The 18,602-nt window shown below is 37.7% G+C and overlaps 1 protein-coding gene and 1 long non-coding RNA gene across 5 annotated transcripts in view; one reads left to right on the top strand and one right to left on the bottom strand.

Annotated features, from left to right (window-relative positions):
• Positions 1-1,034: 1,034 nt before the first annotated feature.
• LOC136829369 (uncharacterized) lies at positions 1,035-4,983 on the top strand. Its single transcript, XR_010850370.1, has 2 exons — positions 1,035-1,178; positions 4,245-4,983. It is a non-coding gene; the product is annotated as an uncharacterized lncRNA (long non-coding RNA).
• The window catches only part of LOC136829368 (uncharacterized), a 489,602-nt gene continuing 475,861 nt past the window's right edge, over positions 4,862-18,602 (bottom strand). For 3 of the 4 annotated variants that reach the window (XR_010850369.1, XM_067087816.1, XM_067087817.1), the window contains one exon: positions 4,862-5,281. The gene's annotated coding sequence lies outside the window, so the exon portion shown is untranslated. Of the gene's footprint in view, positions 5,282-15,037; positions 15,289-18,602 lie in introns of those variants that run through there. The other variant, XR_010850368.1, reaches the window with a different exon arrangement.

Genomic DNA, 18,602 nt, shown 5'->3' with positions numbered 1-18,602 from the left:
TAGTATCGCGAGTCCTCCTAGAAGTTTTGCATCTCTATACTATGGACAAGCAAATATTCTGTGTTTGCTAATGTACTACATGTGCAAGCACATATGTGCAAACACACTCATATACGTATTTACTATATACACATATACTGTATATACACACACAGTTTTCCATCTTATTTCTACTAAATCTCTGGCGTTCCAGATCCCCGAACCTTCTTGTGCAAATATATACACAAATAATTGCCAGTTGGAAAAACCATGAAGAAATAACATACAACTTCCACCAGTTTTATCACAACAGTGTTAACGTAATTCTCAAGTAGGTATTTTGTAAATTTGACTCATTTTCTTTCCTACATTCACTTTTCTTTGGGAGAGTCATTACTCCATTTTGTGTATGTAATGTAATACGTTATGTTAACTCGCACGTAAATTGCAATCATTCTGTGCGCGAACAGAAATGTGGACCGTAGATGATTGGTCCCAGAGGTGCTATTTATACCCATCTGATTCTAGGCACCTTTTTTTGGGGATGAGGTTGATTGTCGCCAAACACCGCTTTCGACAAACCCCCAGCTACGTAACTGACTACTTGGGTCAACAGAGGCACCGCGGTCTTGTCATGAAACGGTCCCAATCGGTTCCCCCGCCTGTGGCCACCCATCAGAAAGTTTTCACGTCCTAAGTTCTGTGGTTTGATAAGTCAAGTGGGATTCACTCCGTCTTCAATGTTAAAAAGCTAATGAGGGAGACTAAAATTAAAAGTGGGAATTCTACTGTCCCTGGCAGCATTTGGGAGTGTGTGCATCTGGGGGCGTGCGGAGGGGCTTGAAAAACTTAACTGTCACGGTTCTGGGAAGCTGCACAGTTGTGGTCTAATTTGCTTTTTGATTTTGACTCTCTCTCTCTCTCTCTCTCTCTCTCTCTCTCTCTCTCTCTCTCTCTCTCTCTCTCATTATATGTTACATGAGTAAATTCAAGTGTAATCATAAGTATATGGATGTTCATCATTTATTTTACATTTATTTATTTTACATTTACAGATTTCCAGTTTTGGACCGCGAGTCAGTCAGTACCTTCTCAGAGCTTTCGTTTCCTGTCAGGTTCCAGCAGGACCCACTGGGTTCCAGCAGGCCTGGAGCGAGATCGTCATACCGAATACAAGGTCTAGAGAAGACCTTGACCAAGTAAGGGATCATATGACCTGTTCCGATTCACTTTGTAGTTGCTCTTGTATCTATAATGGAATGAATGCAGTTGCCCTTAGCTGCTTTATAACCTCTTAACATACTCGCATTAAGCATAAAGTGTGGGGCTCTTGGGTTGGGATTGTTTTTTTGGTTGTAGTTGTAGCTCAGTTCGATGAAGGTGATGGTGGGAAAATGCCATCTTCCATTTGCGCACAATGTTGGAAATTTAAGTGGTGCACTCCAGGCATTTTTATAAGTTGTTTGCAACGTTCCTTTGGTCTCAAGCCTCACCCGCTTCTCAGCCTCTTACTTGACCCCTATCCGTTCTTTTATTTTGTTGTCCAACCACTCCAGCTCTCTCTTTTCACTGTCTTAATCACTGAATGGCTGAAAGCGCCACTACAAGATACCATAGGATGTGTAAATCAGAGCGTTAAATAATGACGTATGAAGAGTGGAATGGCATGAGGCAGTGAGTGGATGAGCTGACAGTGTTCCTGTTCAGGTTTGTTAGAAAATCAGTGGCATTCTCCCATGGATCGCTTCTTCACAAGCAGCTCAGTTGTCTCATGTTGCGATGGTAAAAAACCAAGCTGAGAATGATCAATTTCAGATGTTTCTCTTAACCTTTGCAAATGCTTATCATCTTACACTTTTTCCCATTCTTTTGGTCTTATCCTTTTCTTTACCATGTTCTCCTATACGGTACCTGTATTCTGGTCAGTTCTCCCATGACTGGTTCACAAGTTGTTTTTAGTATACTGATATTCCTGATGGGCCTGGGAGGTTTCCACTTGTGATCTCAAAAGACCCCTTTCATCGCTTCAATGATATATTCTCATTTCATGTAGCATCCTCTAGTTAGTCTTCATTCTTTCCATGCTGACGAATTTCAAACTCATCAAATATCACATTGGGTTTCTTTTCATTTTGTCTCAGTTTTTATCTTTCCTCTGCCACTTCCGCCCCTGAACATTTCATATCCTTCTGCTGTGTTGATCTGATTCAGTTCCTCCCATACTCTGTCCTTGCCACCTGCCTTTTAGTTTAGCCTCCCTTCTCTTTTCCTATTGCTTGAAGGCTCTTGTAGGATTTTGTTTATCTTGATTCTCCCACCACGTCTCTCGATGTCCCGTCCATTGTGTCACATTGCATTCTTTTTTCATGTTATACGAGTATTTACAGATACTTTTTTTATATATATACTCCATGTATTTATCAGGACTTTTCCATGTTTTTATTCTATTTGGATCTTTCTTTATCCTTTTCCTATCCCCCACTTTCAGATAATTTCGAGGAGTGTAAATTGTATTAAGGACACCACCTTTGCTATATCAACAAACTGTTTTTTTAATGCTGCTTGTGTCTCGCATGATAATATCAATTCGTTTCAATTTTCCACTCCCGCACGTTATCAACTTCTCTTTGGGCTGCTTAGATACCTCTCCCTCTGCCTCATTTGGTCTTCCTGGTTGTGGTCAAGTTGACAAGAGCTCTTGCATGACCTCATTTGTATCTTCAGTACACTCTAGTTTATTTGTCCCGCTCCCATCACATTTGCCATTTCCATTTAGAAGGGACCCGCGCCTTTCTGGTGCTAACATAACAGCGGTTGGTTGGTGCCTTGGCCATCCTGGCGTTAGAATGTTATTGATGTTACCAGACTATTCAAGGAAGAATGGCACTTCCAGCAGTCTGTCCATGAGCTGATGCTTACGGCCTCAACAGCCATAGCAGAGAGAAGTTTCACTGGGTCACTGGGTAAGGGAATGTGAGCTACCTCATGGACTGTTTGCTGTCATTCATGTCGTTGGTTGGCATGGTTATTCAAGAAGGGTTTAAGCAATCTATATTTAGTGTGTTTACCTCTCTCATATATTCCTGTCTAAGTTTTCTTTGACTTTATCTTTGACTTGAGTAATCGTAGAATTTGTTAATACATTTTCTTAATACATTTTCTTCTTCACGTTGTGGTACCTTTTCCTTTTCATGAGAACGTGTGCTGTTTGTTAGTCGGTGTCATTTTGACCACCGGGCGGAAGTTTGTAAACATTTTGTTGGTGCGTGTGTATGAAACAATTGGGATATTTGCCCGATACGATGGCTAGTAGTGTTGGTAAAGTGAAATTGAAAATGCGTGTCATTAAGTGTTATAGAACTAGATTATTAGTTTTGACTATTTGGAAGTCACCGTGTAAGCAATGAACGTTATGATGTTATGAAATAATTTTGGTGAAATAGAAAATAAATGACATCATGATCAGTTTCAATGACGTGATGGAAATAGCTTGCCGAGGACGTATTCTAAAGAGTGTGAAGTCGTCACATTAGTTGTTCTGGTTTCACTGGCTCAACATTGCCATCGTCTTTTAGTTTAAAAATGAATGCTTGTTGTGTCGATTTAATGTTAAGAGGTCGAAGTAGTTACACAACCTTGATGTATGCCCGGTAAAAGTTTGATATTAATGTTACCTGGAGTAAAAAATTTTAGATTATTTGCCCATATCTATTTTCCAACCTGACTAACACACTTACACACACTTGCTATATTTTTTAAGAGGGATTATAAGTATTTTGGAAAACAAGTAATTTACTTGATATATTGCTTCAGTGTGATTAGAAGTATTTTTGGAAATAATAATGAACTGCTAGTTCTTAAGTAAGTAGACAATATTATGCTCTGGGCCTATTACCTGGAGATTGACTCCAGATCTTTTTTGGTAAACATTCGTATGTAATCTCGCCGTTAGCATCACGTTTCATTAACGTCTGCAGGAGAAAAATTCCATATTCAATATATTTGCTCTTGTGATTCAGTATATTTGCTCTTGTGTTTCTACAATGTATCTTGTAATCTTAAGCTTGAAAATGTAAGGATGCATTCTCTTTCCGTCTAAGTGGTAATAATTCATACGAGCTCTGCAGTAATATATGTACTGTATGTTGTCATAGTCGCTTGCTTTTAGGTCAGAGCTTACAAAAATCCAATTAGGTCGCATTGAATACTGGCACAATGTTGAATAGAAGTTGAACATTATTGCTGATAAATCTCACTCATTCCAGGTCTAGAAGAGTTACCGCTCTGACAAATAGGAAACGGAAACGGGAAGGCCATGTCTGCATAGGAAATGAAGAATGCCTCTGGACGGATGTAGAGGGGGAGAACACGTCTTGCAGAGTACCCATTCTGAACAGTAATAGGAAACTGGAAGGCCAGAAAAGGGAAAGGGCATGTCTACACAGGAAACGAAGACAACCTTTGGAAGGATGTGGAGGGTGGAAGGATGTGGAAGGGGAGAACATGTCTTGTAGAGTACCCATTCTGAACAAGTAATAGGACAGGTCGTCTGAACAGGAAACGAAGACAACCTTTGGAAGGATGTGAAGGGGGAGAACATGTCTTGCAGAGTACCCATTCTGAACAGTAATAGGAAACGGGAAGACAGGTCGTCTGAACAGGAAAGGGAAAGGACCTGTCTGTACAGGAAACAAAGAATGCCTCCCGGCTGATGTGGAGTTCTCGATGTGGAGGAGGAGAACATGTTCAGTACTTAAAATGGGAAGGACACACTGTCGCATCTGGCGGCTTGGAGATTACATCATTAGCTTCATTGCACATCACTAATCAAGCTTAGAGAGTCCCAAAAATTCTTTTAAGGTAGTTAAGCAAAAAGAAAGTATTTACTCATTTCAGATAATTTATTGGCTCAGAAGTTTCACATCAAAATCACAAATCTTGAAAATCGGTGACCACCACCCACATCGGGACGCCAGAGCAAGAAAAAAAAAAAACTAAAAACAATAATTTGAATTCTTAAAAAGTGAGGCGTCCAGAAGTTTTTTTAAAAATTATTGCCCTGGATTACCGGCTTCTAAAATATTTGTTCCGACGATCGATCTTCTTGCATTTCCTCCCTCTTGTAAAATAGATTATCTTGCATTTTACTGGCTTTAAAATATTTGTTCCGACGATCGATCCTCTTGCATTTCCTCTCTATCTTTTTCCGCTTGTAAAATCGTTTCTTGTACTTCACCGGCTTCTAAAATCCGACGATCCTTTGGCAATATATTGCATGTCCTCAGTTCCTCGATTCTACCTGCTGGAAAATAAATTTATCATTAATGCTGTATCTCATGTATGTAATTTGTTGTATTTATGAGCTAAAATTAAAATAAAAGTTACATTCTTTGACGTTCTTAACAGTAAAATGACAAATCCTTATATTTCAAAACTGAAATGTCACCTCCTGGAAAATAATTTATCATTGATGCTGTATCTCATGTTGTATGCAATTTGTTGTATTTATGAGCTAAAATTAAAATAAAAGTTACATTCTTTGGCGTTCTTAACAGTAAAATGACAAATCCTTATATTTCAAAACTGAAATGATCTGACAATGTACGAAATGACAATTATTCACTGATACAAAGAATTCACAAAAAATTTCCAATTTCTAAACTGAAATGATTCCCTGACAAAGAACGAAATGACAATTATTCATTGATACAAAGAATTCACAAATATTTCCACCGTAAAAATTTAAATAAATTATTTCACTAAAGAAACTGAGCTATTTTAAAGAAATACACACTAATATTTCACTAAATTTCTAAAATAAGAAATACACTAAGAAAAATTGCGCTATTTTAGGATAATCCTATTTATTTTTAAAGGCCCTATTTTAGAAAAATTGCGCTATTTTAGGATAGGATTATTTATTTTTAAAGGCCCTATTTTAAAGAAACACACTAAAAGAAAAATTGCTCTACTTTAGAGCATAGGATTATTTTAAAAAAATGCGCTATTTTAGAGAACGGGATTTTACGATTTAAAAAAAAAGCGCTATTTTAGAGAACGGGATTTTAGGATTTTAAAAAGTTGCGCTATTTTAGATAAGAGGATAAAAATAATAAAGACCCTCTTTCAGGATTAAAAAGAAAAAAAATAAAGACCCTCTTTTCAGTCTATCTGTTGTTCTTTAGTACACTTCCAGGCTTGGCGAGGAAAGCCTGTGTTAGTGTAAATCCTTGTAGTACATTAATAATACATCGAGACTAATCCTTGTAGTGCATTGACAATGATACATAGAGACTAAATATGCAAGAAAAGATTGTCTTAGACAATAAAAAATTCTTTAGAATTTTAAAAATTTTCCCAGTTTCTTTCTGCAATTGTATGCCATTTCAATTTTTTAAAATCGCGAGTTGACACTCCTGCCATGAGCAATTATGTCACCATAGACAATTATGACAAAACTAACTCTTCTAAAGGACACTTTTACAAATCTCATTATGAATCTCCCACTTCAGCATATTGAAAAAAAAAATTCCTGCTGCACCAGCATAAGGAATGTTGAAAGCTCGTCAGCGGTACTGTAATAGGAGAAGGGTCAACTCCGATTTCTAAAGATACAGGGACACTAGCAAAAGCCAGATCGCTAATTTAGATAGTGTTTTTGATAATGCACTTTAAACCTTATTTGAAAAGCACAAAGTTTTTGGTACAAATATAAAAGGGGAAGCCAAGTGATAAGTCCTATAGCAACCTAACCAACCTCTTGAAATGAAAGCTCTTTACCACCCTGGGTAGAGAGAGAGAGAGAGAGAGAGAGAGAGAGAGAGAGAGAGAGAGAGAGAGAGAGAGAGAGAGAAATAAATCCAATTATCCATATAATTCGTATTGAAGCAGCTTACTGGATACAGACAAAATGCAAAACCGAGAATATAAATCAATCAGGGTTATACCAACACTATCATAAAGAAGTCGCCCCAGATGCGAGCTAATTAGGACAGAAGCAAAAATACGTTTAGTAATTCCAAATCCTCCAGTAAAAAAGCTCTTGCAATTCGGAGTCTCAAACGCAAAGTCAGAAGCATTTTACGAGTGAGTTTAGCCCGCAAGAAATATATTGATCCAAACCTACAATTTAAGTTTTCCTTGCCAAACAATCACCATTAATTGCCAAGATTAACAGAACAAGCAGCGATGAAGAGAAAGCCAACGCCTCTGCCATATAAAAGGAGCAGGAACTACTTAAATCTGGACATAGTAACCAACAACCAGCCAATGACACTCATCATTCAGCTAAGGGCCGAAGGAACGCTGAAAAGAACCTTAGGTAATGTCCACCTTGAGCCGCCTGAGGTGCATTGACGGCGCTACCCCCCATGTGGGTTGACTGCTCAAGCGCATCAATATCGATGTCGCAACCAATACTACGTTCTAGACCCGCAAACAATAGAAAAGATCAACCGTACCTAATACGTTTATTTAACGATTACAAGAAATCAAAACCATATACAATATAAATACTCGAACGAAGCTCAAAAATCAGTCAGTGCTTAGGCCTGGCGACCAACAATGACTGCTAGATAAGGCGTTAACTTTTGGTGCATACATCACTCCCGAAGAGGAGTGCTAAGAAACATGCAGCAACCTTTAATTATTGTTAGTCTGGTGTGGATGGCAACGGATGACAATGCGGCTCGAGAGATTGGGCGGTCCTAGATCCAAGTTCGAGGCCATAAATAACACGACAGAAACGGATGAATGGACTGTCAAGAAGATACAAAAACTCTTATTCGAAGTATCGCATCATGTTCAAGATTTACGACCAATATGATGCTTACTTTAAACCAGTGCTAAACACTGGAGAGAGAGAGAGAGAGAGAGAGAGAGAGAGAGAGAGAGAGAGAGAGAGAGAGAGAGACTAGACTCCGTACTCGTTCACAAACATCAAAAGTCAGTTACCACAGTGCCCAAATCAAAATAGAAGGAACCCGACCGTGTGACATTGAATTTATGTAAGGCCAAATGTAAATGAAAGAATCACGTGATTAGATACTACAAGGATTCACAAGCCAATGGACGAGCAACCAGATGTCCTTACCAAGACCAGGGACGCATGAAATCAACTGGCCACATGATTAAGACGTTCGATTTTTAGGTAACGAACAAAGTATCTGTGGGGGTTGAGGAACCTTCAGAAGTGTCAGTACTCAACACTGTTTCTAGCTCGGAGGCCCTACAGGGAAGATACAAGGAAGATTCATAGAAGTTTCTAAGGCCCTACAAAAACAGCTGCTGTTGGAAAATCTTGAGGGCCTTGCCAATACTCACTGTGTGGGTTAATAAACAACAGCTAACATATTTGTACCCTTACCAAATTGCCAATCTGTTAATTGATACAGAACTGTTCTATGGTGATACAACAGTTACTGATAAGGTCGATAAGCTCATATTCAAGCAAACGATACAATGAAAAAGGTGGTAATCAGGCACCTTCCAGTTGAGAGAGAGAGAGAGAGAGAGAGAGAGAGAGAGAGAGAGAGAGAGAGAGAGGTAAGTGGGATGAGAATGAACTCGTTGAGGATCTACAGTTTACAAACTGTAGGGTATACATTCCGACGGAGCGTTGCTTACCACTTCTCTCTCTTACTCTTTCTTTCATGTGAATTATTAACTTCTTGGGTATACAATGTAGAAGGAGCCATAGAAACGTTTGAGAGTTCTTTTTTTTCACGAAGCCTATAAAATGTTCAACTTTTAGGAAAGCTACTGAAAGCAAGGTAATGAATGTATGCCTGAAAAATGAAGTGATCACTGCAGAAACAAAGGGTAGAGTAAATAGACTTCATGAAAGCTGAGACTATTTGGACGAGTAACAGAGAGGGAGTACAATAAAAAAATAATTGAAGCCCCTCACTCTGTCGCAATGCATGCTGCAATGTACACGACTGGCTTGTTATTTTAACGCCATGGAGACCTAGTAGAAAGATTAATTACCCTATGTGCTCTCAATGACGAACTAAACACGGTTCAGTGAAACATACCTATGTAAAGGTCGTGCATTCTCTAACAAAGCTTGAGGAAATGTAGTTGATTGGCAGGATCTACAGAGAGCTGAAGAACCCTAATGTTTGGTTGGAATGGAATGCAATATAGGACAAACGCTGGGGACATAAGGGGTCACTCAGCGCTGAAAGGGAAAATGATAGTCCAAAGGTTTGAAAGGTGTAACAGGAGGAAACCTTCGCAGTAGCACTATTAAAAAATTGTTAGGAGAGGGTGGAGAGTAAGATGGAAGAAAGAATATGAAAGTAGGTATAGTAGAAGGAATGAAAGGGGGTTGCAGCTGGGGGCCGAAGGGACGCTGCAAAGAACCTAGTGTCGCATGAGGTTCACTGACGGTACTAGCCCCTTACGGAGAATTTGTGGGTGGAAGCAAGTTTCTTCGTAAAATTTCTAGTTATTGGGGGGAAAAAAAAAGTCCAAACCGATCTCTAATTTTAAAACGCTGAAACCGTGAAAAGTTAAAATACTTGGCTACAGCATATTTCAATATGGATTCAGCTATCAAGACGCACAGGAATCAACCATTACAAATTACATTTCATACCTTTTAAAATTCCCAATGAACACCCTAAAACCTAAAACCAAAAATAATTAAAATGAATTCTTATAACTTAAAAGCAACTAAGGCAAATAAGGGGCTAGAGCCCACATTGCTCCCCTTAGCCAAGTTTTTGCACTTGCAATGTTTGACCTAAATTTTATGCTATGTTAAATTCTGAGGTAAGTACGGAAGCTCCTTCCCAAGTTTGGCCATTTATGGCCCGGTAGTGTATGAGACAGGTATTGTTACATGCCCCTACATAGTCTCCCTATTGCAGAAAATTATAAACTAGAATTGAGAAACATAAGCAGAGGACAGCACGAGGGCGGATATTAATGCCGGCAAAAATGAAACCTGGTGGAAGGACGGAGAGGATTATAAAAGAAAACCTCGACCAGGTGGGAATCCAGGCTTCAGAAAGCCCACAAGACAACAAAGACAACCCATTCAACTTTCAACCTGAAAAAGTATCAAGTGACAGTACAGCAAACTGGCAGATCGAGTTTCATATCGATTTGAGGCACAGCTTAACAGAATACGGTAATAAAGGACGAAATCCATGGTCAACAGCCACAATTGGCAGGTTGCAGAAAACTGACTACACAGTTTCATACAATTATGCAAGTGAGTTGACGTTTGGAACCAACTAAACACTCATTTCTTTACGGGAAGTATCAAAAAGGGGAAGGTAAAACCATTTAAGAACTGCTCCTTGTAAGTCCGTTATACAAGACTTTTTTTACCTCTATATCAGAGGTTACCTCGTCGAGGCCCTCCTTACTAAGGCAAGTTCGAATCGCCCCTTGTGTTGGCGTAGCTGGAATAACCGAGAGAGAGAGAGAGAGAGAGAGAGAGAGAGAGAGAGAGAGAGAGAGAGAGAGAGAGAGAGAGAGAGATTGAACCTATGACGTAAGTGTGGCAATCCACAATATAGTGGTAACTATCACCCTCGGTTCAAGGTGAACTTCGGTCCAAATAAAATACCCAGTTTTCTAAAACTGCCGTTCAAAATCTTACAGTTGGAACTAGACTTACAAAATATAAAATCGAATTTCTACCTTGCATAGAATCACATCCAAAAAGATCCGTCTTCCTACATTAATAGCGTGTTCAGTTTTGAAAATTAGGTATAACTACAAACTATGGTCTGTGCCTTAAATTTTACGAACAAAATCTTTCGAGATGTTTTTTACATTTGAAAAATTCAACGTACTTAAGATTTTTCAAAACGAAACTATCCAAACTATGACCCAGTTTGGAGGTTCATACGGCTGGCATAGGATTTCGACCAGTTCAAGATATTTCTCCAAATATTGGAAAAAGGCTTCTACCAATAGATAAAAAGGCTGATGAATTCCCAGATGATTTTTTCAGAGAAAAAGAGAAAACCTCTCTCCCACTTTCTACCTAAGGGCACATCAGAGGACCCCATGCTCTTTTTCTAAATAGAGAATGGAAGGAACGGTACAGGCGTTTCCGAATCCTTGCCCCACTAGCGCCAAACTATTTGTGACGATGGAGTAGTTCTGTGCGCAAGCGCAAATGTGTACGCGCAGAAGCGAATGACTGTGCACAATTCTCATTTCAAGGGCAATGACCTTATTTTCTTCATACCAGCCTCGTTCGTTAGCAATAAACCCCAATCATAAAACTTACCAAACTAATTTAATTACGATTTTAATAAATCAGGTTACACAGCTTGTCAAAGTTTAGATAAACTAATTAGATTAAAAAAAATTTAACAACGAGTGCAGTCAACGAAGAAATTCGAGAGAGAGAGAGAGAGAGAGAGAGAGAGAGAGAGAGAGAGAGAGAGAGAGAGAGAGAGAGAGAGAGAGAGAATTTTAAAATGCTGTGGTTACCACCTATGTGCACGATTACTGTAGGTCACATGGTATAAACACAACAAGGCTTCACGAATATAAGCTACCCTGTCACCAACTGAGATGCAATGATTCAACAAATGTAGAACACCATAAAATTATCCTTCAGTCCTAGAATAATCTGTCCAATGCAAATCTTTGTCCTAAGCTCTATCATGGCGAATACTGGAATGCTATTGAGGTTCAAGGTAAACGTTGCATAGTTTTCAAATTACAACAACCCTTAGCACTGGTGCAAGAGACAATAATGTGTCATTGGGGTATGAAGGCTAACAATCAGTGACCAAAGCTACACAGTGCTGTAGTGCTTTAAGCATAGTGCTTTAAGCAATTAATAATTATCGGTTATAAAACGCTCACTTGTTTTTACTGCAACAGACCTAATACAAACGTTAAAAAGACAGAGAGAGAGAGAGAGAGAGAGAGAGAGAGAGAGAGAGAGAGAGAGAGAGAGAGAGAGAGAGAGCACAAATTACAATATAAAAATATAAGAAACGCCTACTTAATTCGGGTTACCTATGTAACAGAAGCTTTCCAAGGTTTCCTTCAAATACTAGGCCAAAAGTATTCAGGTAGAAACTCTCACACACAGAAAAAAAAGGCCAAGATACATCACCTTGGCTAATCTCTTCAAAGTTCTGAAACAGCATTTTTAACATGAATACCTTACAAATACATGACCCACCCACACCCGCCCCCACCATAAAAAAAAAATGGCTTCCGCTACCTGATATCGTGGGAGCTGAGGCGACGTTGCCTTTTTTCCTTGAGTGATGATATGGAGAACCTTAGAGTAAAACGTCTGATGATCTCGTTCACAATCTAAACATTTTCTTTATTAATGTAATTTATTTCTAACCAATTGAGAATAAGGCTACACTTTAGTACAACACAACAGAGTAGCAAGCTGATTAAATGCCCCTGGAATGAAGAATATGAATGACCAACAATTGGACTTGGGTTATTGCAGTCCCTTGATATTTCACATATCTTCAGTAGGATCTCAATTTCGAGCAGAATATGAATCACTTCATTCCCACTCAACCTGGTTTATGAGCAACTGAATAAAAATGTAAATGAACAATGTTATAGATATTCATTTAAGTTAAAGACGTGCCATTCTGTCACTAATTCTGGAATAAACACAGGATATGACGTTAAATCTACACAATATACGGGCGCTCACTTGTTTATAACAGTCATGGGACTGAAACCTTGCCGAGCAAGACCCCTTTATAAGAGAGAGAGAGAGAGAGAGAGAGAGAGAGAGAGAGAGAGAGAGAGAGAGAGAGATTAACGTCAGGCCACTTAGAAAAGCTTTGAAGAAGTCACTAATAATCAGGAAAAGACAGGTTTTTACGGCAAAAATTAAGCCAAATTTTGTCATGTTGGACCATGAAACTTTGACCCGATTCTTGTTCAGTAGTTAAAATCCAATTTTATGTTTTTATTTCATTGTGCACAATTTGTTTTGTAAAGACATTACCTTATTTGGAACAATCTAATTTACGATTATGGAGCACTGGTACGCTAATGATTGCACCCAGAAAACACCACCGACAATAGACAAAGCAAATTGCATGTAAACGACACATACATATTGTGGGCGATAACCAAGCAGTAAATTTCATGCGTTAAACATTAAATTTAATTCATGGGAGGCCTATCATAACATTCAATGGCGTTTCAATATTTTGTTAAGCACTCCAACATGAATCTTCGCTGGTCACTGCAGTTAACCTGTTTAACGAGTTAAACAAAATATGAGAGAGAGAGAGAGAGAGAGAGAGAGAGAGAGAGAGAGAGAGAGAGAGAGAGAGAGAGAGGTGGGGGGGGGGTACCTTTTAACAAGACAAGCATTGTGTTAACCCTCCAAATACGGAAATATTCCCAGGCACCTTCAAGAAATTCTGTTAGTCGAAAGGTCGATCTAACCAAGTCTCACGGGTGTTAACTGGCGTCACACTGAACACGAACTTTTCTTAGTCCACTATTGCACAGCTCCGTCGGTAACTATAGTTAACGAAAATCAGAGGAATTATTCGAATTTTGTCGGCTAAAACAGCCGAGGGCTCTTCCATTAATTGCGTAACAAACCCACCTCAAAGGAAAGGTAAACCAAGTGAGACTGCCATTGCAACGTTTCACGGAATGAAAATATAACCTTGCAAAGGCTTAACGACTCCTCTCATTCGATTATTTAACTTTTACTTAGTCTATGAAAATGGCTTCTCACTTCAAATGGTGGCAACGTTTCCGTGAATGAAATATCTACATTTTCCTTCAAATATTTTAATTTAAACCACTACTGCGATTTTGGACTTTTAAAAATCTTTTCCTTATTTTTAAATGTGCGCTTTGAACGTTTTTATCATTGGTTTCGTTCGCAAATGAGTACTTTGAGGGGTAGTGGACCCCTCCCCGCCCCTTACATCCTCAAATTCCAACGGCCAGACGGGGAAAGCAAAAAATATTGGTGGGGAAAAACTTGAAACGAGTGACATATATTGACCTTGACCCAATGATAGTTCCCATTCAGATTAAATATAACTTTATGGAATGTTTTCAAACTAATGTCAAGCACAAAAGTAGGGACCGGGCACCCTAGCTTAGGTCATCTGAGAACGGAACGATGGTCAGCACATTCATAACACATTAAAACCGGAAAAAATCTATAATTCCAAAATGCGTTAATGGTTTAAAGTAAAATTTAAACTTTCTTAATATACACTTTGCTTAGCGTCATGTAACACATCGAAACACCCCCGACCTCACCTATATCACCTTGCACGGTATTTTGTGGAACTCCATTATGTCATTTCACAAAATACAGCTTCGGCTTTAACAAGAAATATTACACTAACACCTGTAGCCTACAGATTTGGAGTCAGAGTAACATTTGGTTACCTAAGGAAAACCGAGAAAAAGTTGCAGAATTAAGTTGAAACTACTCAGAGAAATAGAATGTATTTAAAAGTGAATTACAACAAAGCCTATGAGAAATCTAAAACTTAAAACACCGAACTCGTGTACTGACTGACTTGTGGGTGTGGTCTTAGTGGGTTCAGGGTTCAAGTGTCAATATTTTACAAGAAATTAATGTAAGAGCGTGTGCTTCACGTGTAACATGGGATATAAACGTACGTACAACGGAAAAAATAAAATTGTTTACAAAAAACTTGCCAAGCAAGAGAGTATTGGGCTATTAAATCGACATCTTTGTCACCTTACCCAACGACTTCGATCGTATATATGGGACTTCACTGACCCTACACAATGGAAAGTGCAAATGGAACCAACATAGCCTCAAGACCTGCCAATCACAGGCTGAATATTTCAGAGAAATGACTTGCTTTTAAGCAATCCTTTTCACCTAAAGTTGATTAAAATTTACTAGTCGAAACCAATTCGAGCCCTAAAATTAAGACCCATTCTCGACAAACGCTTTCTCGATGAAGAACCGGGATTCTTACCCAAAAGTTTTAAATGCCTATGCTAACTAACCTTCAGCCAAATAAATACAACCAAAAATTTACCAAAACTGCGCAACATTGTTGATACGGAAAAAGGTACTCACCAAATATTGTGAGTTATAGTCAAGTGAGCTATAGTCAGATGCTAAAGTTCACAATACACAGCTTGAATATACCGTCGTTTCACTAATATGGCCGCCTAAGAACTGCTTGAGAAGTCGACCAAGATTTCCTCTTGGCCAATCAGAGACCTCCACCACACCCATCTAGAACCTTTTCCATCGCTCTCTCTCATTAGCTAAAGTTTTGAGCTTTGGCCAATGGATGCAAGGCTTTGAAGGCAATTTCCCCATTGGCTGGTAAGACTGAAACAGATTTCAAATTTTTTTTTCGAGGGATTATTGTCACTTTAATATCATATGGATATTCTGTAAACAAACTGTTAAAAGTGAGATGCCTGAAAAAACAACTTAATAAATAGATTAATGTAACAAAAGAAAGTAATATTGCAAATGTTCTCAAAAAGGGACACAATGCAGTAGAAGATAAGCCTAAAACTCGACTATACCTAGAATAGCATACAAGCAATCATTACAAGTACACCTATTCGACTATTTCATTGGTCATAGAGACTATGTATAACGTGTATGTATGTATGTATATATATACACATATATATAAAATCTTTATTTTTTCGTATTTTTATATAAAGGAATTGTTGTAGTCGGTCTGGAATTAAAATATCCTATAAGGTGTGTTGAAAGTAAGCATTGGAATTGTGAACAGGGATTTTCTCTAAGAAATAAAATATGAAATATGAGGGGAAGAATACTGTGGTTATGGAACTGGAAAACAAGCAAGGGGGAATAATTCAGTTAGCAATCAAATTATGAAATAGCGAGAGATAAATTCTCTCTGTTCACCAAATGATGGAATCAACAGGAACTTCGCAGATATATGGAAGGTTATCACATGAAACAACCTTTGAATTTTTTTCGTTCAAAAAGTCTTTTATCAAGACTGTAAATTCAAACAAAATTCAAAAGTTGTGATTTGGACGAAGAAGGTTTTGGAGAAAGAACCTGGAATGATTCACTGAAAGGAATACAAGGGAGGTAATCAGCTGATAAATGCCAAAACTAGAACACATTAATTAATAAAACAAAATCTTCCTAGGATTTTTCCTAGACTTGCAAAGTTTGTGATGGTATCGAAACTTGTAATAAATCAAGGAATCACGATCTAAAAGTCTGAACAATTATTTTTAATTTGTCTTGAAAATGTTAAAACCTTATCTGGACTACAGCGTATACCTGCTGCTAGATTTCATATCAGATTGTTCATTTGTATAATATGAAGATGATGATATAAGACAGAGCAAGAATTATTAGGGGACATCGTTACTAGTCGGTTAGAGCAGCAGCTCGGACTTCTTAGAGGTCTATGTCGCAGGTTCAAATCCGCAGCCGACCGGTCAGAGAGGCGGAAACTTTGCTATCCGTGTAGACACCCCAGGATTACGTATGTAATCAACGGATAGGTTTGCTTAAAGTAAATGGGTGTTACAGACTAATACACACACAAACAAAGCCACTCCAACATCTAAAAACATACCAGACGCCTCACATGTCTCGACTGTCGACCTAACCGCGCAACGACTCCTCGCTGCTGGGAGAAAGGGCGCTGGTGACTGGTACAATACATGTACATACGCTACCGGGATCTAGGCGATGACAGGTTGGGCAGCCGATCGAGACTACAGTCTACCCCAAACGCCAAATCAAAGTCCTTCAAAAGAAGGCATCATGCTTACCCCATACAAATGGGAAAACAAGCACGTTAAAAGAAGAAAGGAGTTACTAGTAATGAAGGAAGGTGCATGGGATGATCTTGACTGAGAAAGTAAGACAGAAGACTGTTGAATTAATGAGGAGAAAAGCTGCTTCGGTTTAAAGAACGAATGTAGTATGTACATCACGTGACTATTTTGAACTGTTATGTAAGGAGTTTTAAAGTAAATAAAGGAAACGCTGTGCGTCATACAGGTAGATCTAAAAAAAAAACAATCATAAAATCGATGGAGAGGCAGTATGTATGGTGTCTCTGGTCTCTGGTATAGATGGTAAGTTATTGAGGCAGATTTTATCTTAAAGTTTTAAGATAAAATTGAAACACAAATTATAATATGTATACGGGGGAGTGACTGGTTTGGTGTAAAGCTGCGTCTAAGGTAAGAGTGTACTATGTTCCTATAGTTGTGTGATGTCTTCATGAATTGACTGTTCCAAGAAACTGGGGAAATTAATAATAGGTTTAAATATATATATATATATATATATATATATATATATATATATATATATATACATAAATACATAAATAAACATACATAAATACATAAATAAAGGCAAAAGAAAGAAGTGAAACACAGGAGTGGTTGCTAGGCCTTTCGACACACGGTCCTTTACTAGTAGACTGATGAGATATATAAAAGTTAGGTTACAATAAAGATCGTATAATTGACAGATGACACACACACACACACACACACACACACACATATATATATATATATATATATATATATATATATATATATATATATATATATATATATATATATATATATATATATATATATATATATATATATATATATATATATATATATATATATATATATATGCATGTGCGTGTGTGGGTTTGTTTGTAAATAAGCAAGAATACATCAATTTTATTCAGCATTACGTAATTTAGCAATTTTCTAAGGTTTGACCAAAAAACGATCAATATACACCAAATTAACATCGAAGCGTTGACTGTCTCTAGCAATTCTCGAAACTTTCGTAACTAAATGTTTTAGTGGTTATCATAATTCTTAGGCAAACATTTATGTACAATTTGTGACAGAAACTCTCCATTTATGATGACATAAATCCGATTGACTGGAGCTTGTTAGATATGTACAGGTAGATATCATCAAGTTTATTTTTTCATCCTAACTAGAGTGAGGGGGGGGAAAAATAATGAAGAATTGGTAACAGACGCACGAACCCAAAACCTAAACCACTGTCAACAAATAAAGAATCGGCGGTTGTGTTTCCCTCTGACGAATCCTCAATGAAATATGAAACTGGGGAAAACTGAATTATGGCCTGGCAACTTTGGCCTTTGTCTCTCCTTGCAAAAATAATGTGCCGGAGGTAGCGAAGCAACCTTGATGAACCGAAAGGACAACAAAATGTTTGCAATATTTTTCTATCTCGGACTACATGCTTTATTCTGATATTGATGAAAATGTTATTTTATTTGTAGACCAATAGCTGGTGTCTCCTGATTTCTGCGACAGCTATCTTCATTTCTGAAATAGGTGGGTAGTTTAGACGTGTAGCTTTGAAATTTTATGTTCGAAAGGTGCCTGTTTTTCAAAATAAGGGAAATTTATCGAGGCAGACGTCTTAGAAGTCAATAAACAATAGTGTACTAAAAAAAAACACACAACTGCCATTAAAATAAGGGTGTTATGATGTGTGATAAAAAGTTTTGTATTATTGTACTACATTTACTAATAATAATAATAATAATAATAATAATAATAATAATAATAATAATAATAATAATAATAATAATAATAATAATAATAATAACACTTTTTTTTAATGATTAACC

Source organism: Macrobrachium rosenbergii, chromosome 44, assembly GCF_040412425.1.
Source record: "Macrobrachium rosenbergii isolate ZJJX-2024 chromosome 44, ASM4041242v1, whole genome shotgun sequence".
NCBI classification, from domain to species: Eukaryota; Metazoa; Arthropoda; class Malacostraca; order Decapoda; family Palaemonidae; genus Macrobrachium; species Macrobrachium rosenbergii.
Note: the sequence above shows the minus strand (reverse complement) of the source record. Positions and strands in the feature narration are given on the sequence as shown.